Source organism: Gorilla gorilla, chromosome Y, assembly GCF_029281585.2.
Source record: "Gorilla gorilla gorilla isolate KB3781 chromosome Y, NHGRI_mGorGor1-v2.1_pri, whole genome shotgun sequence".
Taxonomy (NCBI): domain Eukaryota; kingdom Metazoa; phylum Chordata; class Mammalia; order Primates; family Hominidae; genus Gorilla; species Gorilla gorilla.
The window spans coordinates 14,696,506-14,711,255 of record NC_073248.2 but is presented as its reverse complement, the minus strand read 5'-3'; positions in this window follow the sequence as shown (position 1 = coordinate 14,711,255).

Genomic DNA, 14,750 nt, shown 5'->3' with positions numbered 1-14,750 from the left:
AATCAAATGCAATGGAATCAAACGGAATGGAATCTAATGGAATGGACCGGAATTGAGTAGACTGGAATGGAACGGTCTTGAATGAAATGGAATTGAATGGAATAGAATGTAATGGAGTAGAGTGGAATAGAATGGAATGGAAATGAATGGAAAGGAATGGAAAGGAATGGAATGGAATCAAAAGGAATGGGATGGAATGGAAACGAAGGGAATGGAAGAAAATGGAAAAGAATCTAATGGAATGGAATGGAAAGGAATGTAGTTGATTCGAATGCAATGGATTGGAAAGGAAAGGAATACATTGGAATGGAATGGACTCGAAAATAATGGGCGGTAATGGAATGGATTCAAATCAAATGGACTTGAATGTGTTGGAATCGAATGGAGTGGAAAGGAATGGAGAGGACTTCATTGTAATAGACTGGAATGAAATTGACTGGAATGGAATGGAAAAGAATGGAATAGACTGTATTGGAATGGAATGGAATGGAGTGGAATAGAATGGAAGGACTCGAATGTACTGGAAAAAATTGGAATGAACTCCAGTGTAATGCAATTGAATGGAATGGAATTGAACGAAATGGAATCCAATGGAATGTACTGGAGTGCAATGGATTCGCATGGAGTGGACTGGAATGGAATGGTCTCAAAAGGAACGGAACGGAACGGAATGGAAGGAATGGAATGGAATCGAATGGAATGGACCAGAATGGAATGGACCAGAATGGAACTGACTGGAATGTATTATACTCGAATGGAATGTATTGTAATGGAAAGGACACGAATGGTTTGGAATGAATGGACTAGACTGGAAAGTTCTCCCTGGAATGGTTTCCAACGGAAAGCAATCGAATGGAATGGAATTGAACGAAATGGAATCAAATGGACTGGAATGGAATGGAAACGACTTGCAGGGAAAGCACTGCAGTGGAGTGGACTCGAATGGAATGGACTGGAAAGGAATGGACTCTAACGGAATGCACTCGAAAGGAATGCAATAGAAAGGAATGGAAGGGAATGGAATGGAATGGAATGGAATGGAATGGAATGGAATGGAATGGAATGGAATGGAATGGAATGGAATGGAATGGACTCGGAAAGAATTGACCAGAAAGGAATGGTCTCGAATTAAACACCAACAAACACATGGAATCTAACGGAATTGTTTTGAATGGAATGGCATGGAATGGAACACAGGAAAGGAATGCACTGCAATGGAATGAACTCAAATGGAATGGAATGGATTCAAAAAGAAACCAATCAAAAGGAGTGGAATGGAATGGAATGAAATGGAATGCACTCGAAAGGAATGGTCTAGAATGGAACAGTCTCAAATAGAATGCAATCGAATGGAATGGAATTGAATGGAATTGAATCAAATGGAATAGATTCGAATGGAATGGACTGGAATGGACTGGAATGGAAAGGAGTGGAATGGAATGGATTGGAATGGAATGGAATGGAATGGAATGGAATGGAATGGAATGGAATGGAATGGAATGGAATGCAATCGAATGGAATTGCATGGCAGTGAAAGGAATGGAATCGAATGGAGTGGAATGCAATGGATTGTAATCAACTGGATAGAACATAATGGAATGGAAGTAAATGGAATGGAATGGAATGGAATGGAAAGGAATGGAATGTAATGTAATGGAATGGAATGGAATGGAATGGAATGGAAATGATTCTAATGGAATGGACTGCAATTGAGTGGAATCGTATGGAATGGACTGGACTGGAATGGAATGGATAGGAATGGGTTGGAATTGAATGGAATGGAATGAAAAGGACTCGAATGGAATGGAATTCAATCAAAAGTAATCAAATGGAATGCAATGGACCGGAGAGTAATGGGTTAGAATGGAATTTACTGGAGTGGAATGGAATCAAAAGTAATGGAATAAAATGTAATGGAATTAAATGGAATGAAAAGGAATGGAATCAAATGGAATTGAATCAACTGGAATGGAATCTAATGGAATGGACCGGAATTGAGTAGACTGGAATGGAAAGGTCTTGAATGAAATGGAATTGAATGGAATAGAATGGAATGGAGTAGAGTGGAATAGAATGGAATGGAAATGAATGGAAAGGAATGGAAAGGAATGGAATGAAATCAAAAGGAATGGGATGGAATGGAATCAAAGGGAATGGCATAAAAAGGAAAAGAATCTAGTGGAATGGAATGGAAAAGAATGGAGTTGACTTGAGTGAAATGGATTGGAAAGGAAAGGAATACATTGGAATGGAATGGACTCGAAAATAATGGGCTGTGATGCAATGGACTCAAATCAAATGGACTTGAATGTGTAGGACGCGAATGGAATGGAAAGGAATGGAGAGGAATGCAATGGAATGGAATGGAATGGAATGGAATGGAATGGAATGGAATGGAATGGCATGGAATCGAATGGAATGGAAACCATTGGAATGAACCTGAATGGAATGCAATCAAAGGGAATGGAATGGAAAGGAATCAAATGAAATGGAATGGAATGGGCTAGAAACAAACGGAATGGAATTTTATAGAAAGCAATGGATTCGAATAGAAGGGAATCGAATGAAATACAATGGAATTGAATGGAATGGAGTGGAGTGGAGTCGAATGGAATTGCATGGCAGGGAAAGGAATGGAATCGAATGGAATGGAATGCAATGGATTGTAATGAACTTTATAGAACATGGCATGGAATGGGGTGGAATGGGATGGGATGGGATGGGATGGGATTGGATGGGATGTGTTGGGATGGGATGGGATGAGATGGAATGGTATGGAATGGAATGGAATGGATGGAATGGCATAGAATGGAATGGAATGGAATGGCATGGAATCGCATGGAATGGACCCCATTGGAATGAACTTGAATGGAATGCAATCAAAGGGAATGGAATGGAATGGAATCAAATGAAATCGAATGGAAGGGCTAGAAACAAACGGAATGGAAATTTATAGAATGCAATGGATTCGAATAGAAGCGAATCGAATGAAATAGAATGGAATTGAATGGAATGGAGTGGAATGGAATCGAATTTAATCGCATGGCAGGGAAAGGAATGGAATCGAATGGAATGGAATGCAATGGTTTGTAATGAACTGGATAGAACATGGAATGGAATGGGATGGAATGGGATGGAATGGGATGGGATGGGATTGGATGGGATGTGGTGGGATGGGATGGGATGGGATGGAATGGAATGGAATGGAATGGAATGGAATGGAATGGAATGGAATGGATGGAATGGCATAGAATGGAATGGAATGGAATGGCATGGAATCGAATGGAATGGACCCCATTGGAATGAACTTGAATGGAATGCAATCAAAGGGAATGGAATGGAATGGAATCCAATGAAATGGAATGGAATGGGCTAGAAACAAACGGAATGGAATTTTATAGAATGCAATGGATTCGAATAGAAGGGAATCGAATGAAATAGAATGGAATTGAATGGAATGGAGTGGAATGGAATCGAATGGAATTGCATGGCAGGGAAAGGAATGGAATCGAATGGAATGGAATGCAATGGATTGTAATGAAGTGGATAGAACATGGACTGGAATGGAATGGAATGGAATGGAATGGAATGGAATGGAATGGCATTTAATCGAGTGGAATGGACCCCATTGGAATGAACTTGAATGGAATGCAATCAAAGGGAGTGGAATGGAATGGAATCCAATGAAATGGAATGGAATGGGCTAGAAACAAACGGAATGGAATTTTATAGAATGCAATGGATTCGAATAGAAGGGAATCGAATGAAATAGAATGGAATTGAATGGAATGGAGTGGAATGGAATCGAATGGAATTGCAAGGCAGGGAAAGGAATGGAATCGAATGGAATGGAATGCAATGGATTGTAATGAACTGGATAGAACATGGAATGGAATGGAGTGGAATGGAATGGAATGGAATGGAATGGAATGGAATGGAATGAAATGGAATGGCATGGATTCGAAAGGAATGGAACCCATTGGAGTGAACTTGAATGGAATGCAATCAAAGGGAGTGGAATGGAGTGGAATCAAATGAAATGGAATGGAATGGGCTAGAAATAAACGGAATGGAATTTTATAGAATGCAATGGATTCTAATAGAAGGGAATCGAATGAAATAGAATGGAATTTAATGGAATGGAGTGGAATGGAATCGAATGGAATTGGAAGGCACGGAAAGGAATGGAATCAATGGAATGGAATGCAATGGATTGTAATGAAATGGATAGAATATGGAACGGGATGGAATGGAATGGGAGGGAATGCAATGGAATGGCATGGAATCGAATGGAATGGACACCATTGTAATGAACTTGAAAGGAATGCAATCAAAGGGAATTGAATGGAATGGAATCAAATGAAATGGAATTGAATGGGTAGAACAAACGGAATGGAATTTTACAGAATGTAATGGATTCGAATAGAAGGGAATTGAATGAAATAGAATGGAATAGAATGGAATGGAGTGGAATGGAATCGAATGGAATTGCTTGGCAGGGAAAGGAATGGAATCGAATGGAATGGAATGCAATGGATTGTAATGAACTGGATAGAACATGGAATGGAATGGAGTGGAATGGAATGGAATGGAATGGAATGGAATGGAATGGAATGGAATGGAATGGAATCGAATGGAATGGACCCCATTGGAATGAACTTGAATTGAATGCAATCAAAGAGAATGGAATGGAATGGAATCAAATGAAATGGAATGGAATGGGCTAGAAACAAACGGAATGGAATTTCATAGAAAGCAATGGATTCGAATAGAAGGGAATCGAATGAAATAGAATGGAATTGAATGGAATGGAGTGGAGTGGAGTCGAATGGAATTGCATGGCAGGGAAAGGAATGGAATCGAATGGAATGGAATGCAATGGATGGTAATGAACTGGATAGAATAATGAATGGAATGGGATGGGATGGGATGGGATGGGATGGTTTGGGATGGGATGAGATGGGATGGGACGCAATGGAATTGAATGGAATGGAATGGAATGGCTTGGAATGGAATGGAATGGAATGGAATTGAATGGAATCGAATGGAATGGACCCCAATGGAATGAACTTGAATGGAATGCAATCAAAGGGAATGGAATGGAATGGAATCAAATGAAATGGAATGGAATGGGCTAGAAACAAACTGAATGGAATTTAATAGAATGCAATGGATTCGAATACAAGGGAACCGAATGAAATAGAATGGAATTGAATGGAATGGAGTGGAATGGAATCGAATGGCATTGCATGGCAGGGAAAGGAATGGAATCAATGGAATGGAATGCAGTGGATTGTAATGAACTGGATAGAACATGGAATGGGATGGAAAGGAATGGAAGGGAATGGAATGGAATGGCATGGAATCGAATGGAATGGATACCATTGGAATGAACTTGAGTGAAATGCAATCAAAGGGAATTGAATGGAATGGAATCAAATGAAATGGAATGGAATGTGTAGAACAAACGGAATGGAATTTTATAGAATGTAACGGATTCGAATAGAAGGGAATGGAATGAAATAGAATGGAATAGAATGGAATGGAGTGGAATGGAATCGAATGGAATTGCATGGCAGGGAAAGGAATGGAATCGAATGGAATGGAATGCAATGGATTGTTATGAACTGGATTGAACATGGAATGGAATGAAATGGAATGCAGTGGAATGGAATGGAATGCAATGGAATGGAATGGCATGGAATCGAATGGAATGGACCCCATTGGAATGAACTTGAATGGAATGCAATCAAAGGGAATGGAATGGAATGGAATCAAATGAAATGGAATGGAAGGGCTAGAAACAAACGGAATGGAAATTTATAGAATGCAATGGATTCGAATAGAAGCGAATCGAATGAAATAGAATGGAATTGAACGGAATGGAGTGGAATGGAATCGAATTTAATTGCATGGCAGGGAAAGGAATGGAATCGAATGGAATGGAATGCAATGGATTCCAATGAACTGGATAGAACATGGAATGGAATGGGATGGAATGGGATGGGATGGGATGGGATGGCATTGGATGGGATGGGTTGGGATGGGATGGGATGGGATGGAATGGAATGGAATGGAATGGATGGAATGGCACAGAATGGAATGGAATGGAATGGCATGGAATCGAATGGAATGGACCCCTTTGGAATGAATTGAATGGAATGCAATCAAAGGGAATGGAATGGAATGGAATCAAATGAAATGGAATGGAATGGGCTAGAAACAAACGGAATGGAATTTTATAGAATGCAATGGATTCGAAAAGAAGTTAATCGAATGAAATAGAATGGAACTGAACGCAATGGAGTGGAATGGAATCGAATGGAATTGCATGGCAGGGAAAGGAATGGAATCGAATGGAATGGAATGCAATGGATTGTAATGAACTGGATAGAACATGGACTGGAATGGAATGGAATGGAATGGAATGGAATGGAATGGAATGGAATGGAATGGAATGGAATGGAATCGAGTGGAATGGACCCCTTTGGAATGAACTTGAATGGAATGCAATCAAAGGGAATGGAATGGAATGGAATCAAATGAAATGGAATGGAATGGGCTAGAAACAAACGGAATGGAATTTTATAGAATGCAATGGATTCGAATAGTAGGGAATCGAATGAAATAGAATGGAATTGAATGGAATGGAGTGGAATGGAATCGAATGGAATTGCATGGCAGGGAAAGGAATGGAATCGAATGGAATGCAATGCAATGGATTGTAATCAACTGGATAGAACTTGGAATGGAAAGGATTGGAATGGAATGGAATGGAATGGAATGGAATGGAATGGAATGGAATGGAATGGAATGGAATCGAATGGAATGAACCCCATTGGCGTGAACTTGAATGGAATGCAAACAAAGGGAATGGAATGGAATGGAATCAAATGAAATGGAATGGAATTTGCTAGAAACAAACGGAATGGAATTTTATAGAATGCAACGGATTCGAATAGAAGGGAATCGAAGGAAATAGTATGGAATGGAATGGAATGGAATGGAATGGAATGGAATGGAATTGCATAGCAGGGAAAGGAATGGAATCGAATGGAATGGAATCCAATGGATTGTAATGAACTGGATAGAACATGGAATGGAATGGAATTGAATGGAATGGAATGGAATGGCATGGAATCGAAAGGAATGGACCCCATTGGAATGTACTTGAATGGAATGCAATCAAAGGGAATGGAATGGAATGGAATCAAAAGAAATGGAATGGAATGGGCTACAAACAAACAGAATGGAATTTTATAGAATGGAATGGATTCGAAAAGAAGGGAATCGAATGAAATAGAATGGAATTGAAAGGAATGGAGTGGAATGGAATCGAATGGATTTGCATGGCAGGGAAAGGAATGGAATCGAATGGAATGGAATGCAATGGATTGTAATGAACTGGATAGAACATGGAATGGAATGAAATGGAATGGAACGGAATGGAATGGAATGGAATGGAATGAAATGGAACGGAATGGAATGGTATGGAATCGAATGGAATGGACCCCATTGGAATGAACTTGATATTGAATGCAATCAAAGGGAATGGAATGGAATGGAATCAAATGAAATGGAGTGGAATGGGCTAGAAACAAACGGAATGGAATTTTATAGAATGCAATGGATTCGAATTGAAGTTAATCGAATGAAATATAATGGAATTGAATGGAATGGAGTGGAATGGAATCGAACGGAATTGCATGGCAGGGAAAGGAATGGAATCGAATGGAATGGAATGCAATGGATTGTAATGAACTGGATAGAACACGGAATGGAATGGCATGGAATTGAATGGAATGGAATCGAACGGAATGGAATGGAATGGCCTGGAATCGAATGCAATGGACCCCATTGGAATGAACTTGAACGGAATGCAATCAAAGGGAATGGAATGGAATGGAATCAAATGAAATGGAATGGAATGGGCTAGAAATAAACGGAATGGAATTTTATACAAAGCAATGGATTCGAATAGAAGGGAATCGAATGAAATAGAATGGAATTGAATGGAATGGAGTGGAATGGAATCGAATGGAATTTCATGGGAGGGAAAGGAATGGAATCGAATGGAATGCAATGCAATGGATGGTAATGAACTGGATAGAATAAGGAATGGAATGGGATGGGATGGGATGGGATGCGATGGTTTGGGATGGGATGGGATGGGAGTGGACGGAATGGAATTGAATGGAATGGAATGGAATGGCATGGAATGGAATGGAATGGAATTGAATGGAATCGAATGGAATGGACCCCATTGGAATGAACTTGAATGGAATGCAATAAAAGGGAATGCAATGGAAAGGAAACAAATGAAATGGAATGGAATGGGCTAGAAACAAACGGAATGGAATTTTATAGAATGCAATGGATTCGAATAGAAGGGAATCGAATGAAATATAATGGAATTCAATGGAATGGAGTGGAATGGAATTGAAAGGATTTCAAAGCAGGGAAAAGAACGGCATCAAATGGAATGGAATGCAATGGACTGTAATGAACTGGATAGAACATGGAATGGAATGGAATACAATGGAATGTAATGGAAAGGAATGGAATGGAATGGAATGGAATCGAATGGAATTGACCCCACTGGAATGAACTTGAATGGAATGCAATCAAAGGGAATGGAATGGAATGGAATCAAATGAAATGTAATGGAATGGGATAGAAACAAACGGAATGGAATTATATAGAAAGCAATAGAGACGAATAGAAGGGAATCGAATGAAATAGAATGGAAATGAATGGAATGGAGTGGAATGGAATCGAATGGAATTGCATGGCAGGGAAAGGAATGGAATAGAATGGAATGGAATGCAATGGATTGTAATGAACTGGATAGAACATGGAATGAAATGGAATGGAATGGAATGGAATGGAATGGAATGGAATGGAATGGAATGGAATGGAATGGAACGGAATGGAATGTAATGGCATGGAATCGAATTTAATGGACCACATTGGAATGAACTTGAATGGAATGCAATCAAAGGGAATGGAATGGAATGGAATCAAATGAAATGGAATGGAATGGGCTAGAAACAAACGGAATGGAATTTTATAGAATGCAATGGATTCGAAAAGAAGGGAAATGAATGTAATATAATGGAATTGAATGGAATGGAGTGGAATGGAATCGAATGGAATTGCATGGCAGGGAAAGGAATGGAATCGAATGGAATAGAATGCAATGGATTGTAATGAACTGGATAGAACACGGAATGGAATGGAATGGAATGGAATGGAATGGAATGGACTGGAATGGAATGCAATGGAATGGCATGGAATCGAGTGGAATGGACCCCATTGGAATGAACTTGAATGGAATGCAATCAAAGAGAATGGAATGGAATGGAATCAAATGGAATGGAATGGAATGGGCTAGAAACAAACGGAATGGAATTTTATAGAATGCAATGCATTCGAATAGAAGGGAATCGAATGAAATAGAATGGAATTGAATGGAATGGAGTGGAATGGAATCGAATGGAATTGCATGGCAGGGAAAGGAATGGAATCGAATGGAGTGGAATGCAATGGACTGTAATGAACTGGATAGAACATGGAATGGAATGGAATAGAATGGAATGGAATGGAAAGGAATGGAATTGAATGGAGTGGAATCGAATGGAATGGACACCATTGGAATGAACTTGACTGGAATGCAATCAAAGGGTATGGAATGGAATGGAATCAAATGAAATGGAATGGAATGGGCTAGAAACAACCGGAATGTAATTTTATAGAAAGCAATGAATTCGAATAGAAGGGAATCAAATGAAATAGAATGGAATTGAATGGAATGGAGTGGAATGGAATTGAATGGAATTGCATGGCAGGGAAAGGAATGGAATCGAATAGAATGGAATTCAATGGATTGTAATGAACTGGATTGAACATGGAATGGAATGGAATGGAATGGAATGGAAAGGAATGGAATGGAATGGCACGGAATCGAATGGAATGGACCCCATTGGAATGAACTTGAATGGAACGCAATCAAAGGGAATGGATTGGAATGGAATCAAATGAAATGTAATGGAATGGGCTATAAAAAAACGGAATGGAAATTTATGGAATGCAATGGATTAGAATAGAAGCGAATCGAGTGAAACAGAGTGGAATTGAATGGAATGGAGTGGAATGGAATCGAATTTTATTGCATGGCAGGGAAAGGAATGGAATCGAATGGAATGGAATGCAATGGATTGTAATGAACTGTATAGAACATGGAATGGAATGCGATTGGATGGGATGGGATGGGATGGGATGGGATGGGATGGGATTGGATGGGATGGGTTGGGATGGGATGGGATGGGAGTGGATGGGATGGAATGGAATGGAATGGAATGGAATGGAATGGAATGGATGGAATGGCATGGAATGGAATGGAATGGAATGGCATGGAATCGAACGGAATGGACCCCATTGGAATCAACATGAATGGAATGCAATGATAGGAAATGGAATGTAATGGAATCAAATGAAATGGAATGGAATGGGCTAGAAACAAACGGATTGGAATTTTATAGATTGCAATGGATTCGAATAGAAGGGAATCGAATGAAATAGAATGGAATTGAATGGAATGGAGTGGAATGGAATTGAATCGAATTGCATGGCAGGGAAAGGAATGGAATCGAATGGAATGGAATGCAATGGATTGTAATGAACTGGATAGAACATGGAATGGAATGGGATGTGATGGGATGGGATGGGATGGGATGAGATTGGATGGGATGCGTTGGGAAGGGATGGGATGGGATGGGATGGAATGGAATGGAATGGAATGGAATGGAATGGCATGGAATGGAATGGCATGGAATCGAATGGAATGGACCCCATTGGAATGAACTTGAATGGAATGCAATCAAAGGCAATGGAATGGAATGGAATCAAATGAAATGGAATGGAATGGGCTAGAAACAAACGGAATGGAATTTTATAGAATGCAATGGATTCGAATAGAAGGGAATGGAATGAAATAGAATGGAATTGAATGGAATGGAGTGGAATGGAATCGAATGGAATTGCAAGGCAGGGAAAGGAATGGAATCGAATGGAATGGAATGCAATGGATTGTAATGAACTGGATAGAACATGGAATGGAATGGAGTGGAATGGAATGGAATGGAATGGAATGGAATGGAATGGAATGAAATGGAATGGCATGGATTCGAAAGGAATGGAACCCATTGGAGTGAACTTGAATGGAATGCAATCAAAGGGAGTGGAATGGAGTGGAATCAAATGAAATGGAATGGAATGGGCTAGAAATAAACGGAATGGAATTTTATAGAATGCAATGGATTCTAATAGAAGGGAATCGAATGAAATAGAATGGAATTTAATGGAATGGAGTGGAATGGAATCGAATGGAATTGGAAGGCACGGAAAGGAATGGAATCAATGGAATGGAATGCAATGGATTGTAATGAAATGGATAGAATATGGAACGGGATGGAATGGAATGGGAGGGAATGCAATGGAATGGCATGGAATCGAATGGAATGGACACCATTGTAATGAACTTGAAAGGAATGCAATCAAAGGGAATTGAATGGAATGGAATCAAATGAAATGGAATTGAATGGGTAGAACAAACGGAATGGAATTTTACAGAATGTAATGGATTCGAATAGAAGGGAATTGAATGAAATAGAATGGAATAGAATGGAATGGAGTGGAATGGAATCGAATGGAATTGCTTGGCAGGGAAAGGAATGGAATCGAATGGAATGGAATGCAATGGATTGTAATGAACTGGATAGAACATGGAATGGAATGGAGTGGAATGGAATGGAATGGAATGGAATGGAATGGAATGGAATGGAATGGAATGGAATCGAATGGAATGGACCCCATTGGAATGAACTTGAATTGAATGCAATCAAAGAGAATGGAATGGAATGGAATCAAATGAAATGGAATGGAATGGGCTAGAAACAAACGGAATGGAATTTCATAGAAAGCAATGGATTCGAATAGAAGGGAATCGAATGAAATAGAATGGAATTGAATGGAATGGAGTGGAGTGGAGTCGAATGGAATTGCATGGCAGGGAAAGGAATGGAATCGAATGGAATGGAATGCAATGGATGGTAATGAACTGGATAGAATAATGAATGGAATGGGATGGGATGGGATGGGATGGGATGGTTTGGGATGGGATGAGATGGGATGGGACGCAATGGAATTGAATGGAATGGAATGGAATGGCTTGGAATGGAATGGAATGGAATGGAATTGAATGGAATCGAATGGAATGGACCCCAATGGAATGAACTTGAATGGAATGCAATCAAAGGGAATGGAATGGAATGGAATCAAATGAAATGGAATGGAATGGGCTAGAAACAAACTGAATGGAATTTAATAGAATGCAATGGATTCGAATACAAGGGAACCGAATGAAATAGAATGGAATTGAATGGAATGGAGTGGAATGGAATCGAATGGCATTGCATGGCAGGGAAAGGAATGGAATCAATGGAATGGAATGCAGTGGATTGTAATGAACTGGATAGAACATGGAATGGGATGGAAAGGAATGGAAGGGAATGGAATGGAATGGCATGGAATCGAATGGAATGGATACCATTGGAATGAACTTGAGTGAAATGCAATCAAAGGGAATTGAATGGAATGGAATCAAATGAAATGGAATGGAATGTGTAGAACAAACGGAATGGAATTTTATAGAATGTAACGGATTCGAATAGAAGGGAATGGAATGAAATAGAATGGAATAGAATGGAATGGAGTGGAATGGAATCGAATGGAATTGCATGGCAGGGAAAGGAATGGAATCGAATGGAATGGAATGCAATGGATTGTTATGAACTGGATTGAACATGGAATGGAATGAAATGGAATGCAGTGGAATGGAATGGAATGCAATGGAATGGAATGGCATGGAATCGAATGGAATGGACCCCATTGGAATGAACTTGAATGGAATGCAATCAAAGGGAATGGAATGGAATGGAATCAAATGAAATGGAATGGAAGGGCTAGAAACAAACGGAATGGAAATTTATAGAATGCAATGGATTCGAATAGAAGCGAATCGAATGAAATAGAATGGAATTGAACGGAATGGAGTGGAATGGAATCGAATTTAATTGCATGGCAGGGAAAGGAATGGAATCGAATGGAATGGAATGCAATGGATTCCAATGAACTGGATAGAACATGGAATGGAATGGGATGGAATGGGATGGGATGGGATGGGATGGCATTGGATGGGATGGGTTGGGATGGGATGGGATGGGATGGAATGGAATGGAATGGAATGGATGGAATGGCACAGAATGGAATGGAATGGAATGGCATGGAATCGAATGGAATGGACCCCTTTGGAATGAATTGAATGGAATGCAATCAAAGGGAATGGAATGGAATGGAATCAAATGAAATGGAATGGAATGGGCTAGAAACAAACGGAATGGAATTTTATAGAATGCAATGGATTCGAAAAGAAGTTAATCGAATGAAATAGAATGGAACTGAACGCAATGGAGTGGAATGGAATCGAATGGAATTGCATGGCAGGGAAAGGAATGGAATCGAATGGAATGGAATGCAATGGATTGTAATGAACTGGATAGAACATGGACTGGAATGGAATGGAATGGAATGGAATGGAATGGAATGGAATGGAATGGAATGGAATGGAATCGAGTGGAATGGACCCCTTTGGAATGAACTTGAATGGAATGCAATCAAAGGGAATGGAATGGAATGGAATCAAATGAAATGGAATGGAATGGGCTAGAAACAAACGGAATGGAATTTTATAGAATGCAATGGATTCGAATAGTAGGGAATCGAATGAAATAGAATGGAATTGAATGGAATGGAGTGGAATGGAATCGAATGGAATTGCATGGCAGGGAAAGGAATGGAATCGAATGGAATGCAATGCAATGGATTGTAATCAACTGGATAGAACTTGGAATGGAAAGGATTGGAATGGAATGGAATGGAATGGAATGGAATGGAATGGAATGGAATGGAATGGAATCGAATGGAATGAACCCCATTGGCGTGAACTTGAATGGAATGCAAACAAAGGGAATGGAATGGAATGGAATCAAATGAAATGGAATGGAATTTGCTAGAAACAAACGGAATGGAATTTTATAGAATGCAACGGATTCGAATAGAAGGGAATCGAAGGAAATAGTATGGAATGGAATGGAATGGAATGGAATGGAATGGAATGGAATTGCATAGCAGGGAAAGGAATGGAATCGAATGGAATGGAATCCAATGGATTGTAATGAACTGGATAGAACATGGAATGGAATGGAATTGAATGGAATGGAATGGAATGGCATGGAATCGAAAGGAATGGACCCCATTGGAATGTACTTGAATGGAATGCAATCAAAGGGAATGGAATGGAATGGAATCAAAAGAAATGGAATGGAATGGGCTACAAACAAACAGAATGGAATTTTATAGAATGGAATGGATTCGAAAAGAAGGGAATCGAATGAAATAGAATGGAATTGAAAGGAATGGAGTGGAATGGAATCGAATGGATTTGCATGGCAGGGAAAGGAATGGAATCGAATGGAATGGAATGCAATGGATTGTAATGAACTGGATAGAACATGGAATGGAATGAAATGGAATGGAACGGAATGGAATGGAATGGAATGGAATGAAATGGAACGGAATGGAATGGTATGGAATCGAATGGAATGGACCCCATTGGAATGAACTTGATATTG